Source organism: Nannospalax galili, unplaced genomic scaffold, assembly GCF_000622305.1.
Source record: "Nannospalax galili isolate Female #2095 unplaced genomic scaffold, S.galili_v1.0 scaffold342, whole genome shotgun sequence".
Taxonomy (NCBI): Eukaryota; Metazoa; Chordata; class Mammalia; order Rodentia; family Spalacidae; genus Nannospalax; species Nannospalax galili.
The window spans coordinates 778275-780106 of NW_008349359.1; the positions used below are offsets into that span (position 1 = coordinate 778275).

General features: G+C 39.4%; 1 protein-coding gene across 2 annotated transcripts in view; it reads right to left on the reverse strand.

Moving 5' to 3' along the window:
• Positions 1-1832, reverse strand: part of Ino80 (INO80 complex ATPase subunit) — a 142931-nt gene that overhangs the window by 41586 nt on the left and 99513 nt on the right. The gene's annotated exons all lie outside the window — the stretch shown is intronic.

Genomic DNA, 1832 nt, shown 5'->3' on the forward strand with positions numbered 1-1832 from the left:
TTCTTTATGAGAATGGGTTACCCCACTTAATATTATAAATTCTAAGTCTATCCATTTTCCTGAAAACTTTGTGATCTTATTTTTATTTAGAGCTAGATAATATTCCATTCTAATATGTACCAAATTTCATTATCCGTTCATCTGCTGATGGACAGCTAACCTAGTTGGTTCCATTCCTTGCTATAAACATGGGGTGCAAATATCTCTATGGCAGGAGTTCTCTGGTACCCAGGTATAGCTGGGTCATATAGTAGCTCTATTTTAAATTTTTTAAGGGACCTTGTAACTGATTTCCATAATGGCTGTACTAATTTGCACTCCCATAAGCAGCAGTTTGGGTTTCTCTTTCTTTACATCCTCTCCAACATTTGTTGTCAGATTTCTGGCTGAGTGAGGTGGTATCTCAAAGAAGTTTTAATTTGCATTTCCCTGATGACTAGCAATATTAAATATTTTTCAAAAGTTACTGTTTGTGCTTCTTTTTCTGAAAACTGTCTATTCAATTCATTAGCCCATTTACTGTCTGGCATTTCTTTGTGAATTCTGGATATTTGCCCGTCTGAGGTGCAGCTGGTAAAGACTTCCTCCCGATTTGTGGGCATCAACATGCTCTACCGATAATTTCCTTTGCTGTACAGGAACTTTTAAATTTAATGTAGTCCCACCTGCTGATACCTGAGGCTAGTTCCTGGGGTACTATCTTTTGTTCAGAAAGTTCTTGCCTACCCCAATATCATGAAGAGTATTTCCTATTTCTTCATCTAAAAGTTTTGGATTTTCACGGTTTTGTTTCATTTTCTGAGACAGGGTCTCAATATGTAGCCTTGGCTGGCTTGGAACTCACTATGTAGACCAGGCTGGCCTTGAACTCACAAAGACCCAACTACCACTGCCTCTTAACTGCTGAAATTAAAGGTGTGTGCCGTGATGTCTGGTGCATTTTAGGTTTTAAATTAAGGTCTTTGGTCCATTTCAAACTGGACAAGGTGAAAGATATGAATCTAATTTCATTACGCTGCAGGTGGATATCCAGTTTTGCCAGTGCCATTTATTGAATAGGCTGTCTTTTCCAATGTGTGTTTTTGCCTCCTTTGTCAAGAATTAGGAGGGCACAGCTTTGTCAGTTTATTTCTGGATCCTCCATTCTGTTCCATTGGTCCACCTATCTTTATCACTACAGCTCTGTAGCATAATGCATGTTCTTACTCCTTAGGATTGCTCTGGCTATTCTTGGTCTTTTAAGGTTCTAATCGAATCCACTTCATTCTGAAGTATTTTCCTATAATCCTAAAGCATAACTCAATTATATATTGTCAAAATAAAAAGTAAATTCTAAGCCAGGCGTGGTGGTGCACGCCTTTGATCCCAGCAGAGGCAGAGTTCAAGGCCAGCCTGGTCTATGTAGTGAGTTCCAGGACAGCTGGGGCTACAGGGAGACCCTGTCTCAAAAAGTGGTATGACAGTATTAATAGCACTTTTGAAAAATTAGTATAAAAATTTTTTTTTGAGATCTCTCTGTAACCCCAGCTGGCCTGAAACTTGCCATGTAGACCAGTCTGGCCTTGATCACTGACTGCTCTTGCAGAGGACCTGGGTTTGATTCCCAGCACCCACGTGGAGGCTACAAACTGTCCTTAACTCCAGTTCCAGGGGAACCCGAAACCTCTTCTGACCTCCTCAGCATTGCACGACATGGGTACATTTACTTACATGCAGTCAATATACTCATACACATAAAATAAAATAAAAATAATAAATAAAATACTTAAATATATATATATATGGGGCTGGAGAGATAGCTCAGCAGTTAAGAACACTGGTTGTTCTTGCAG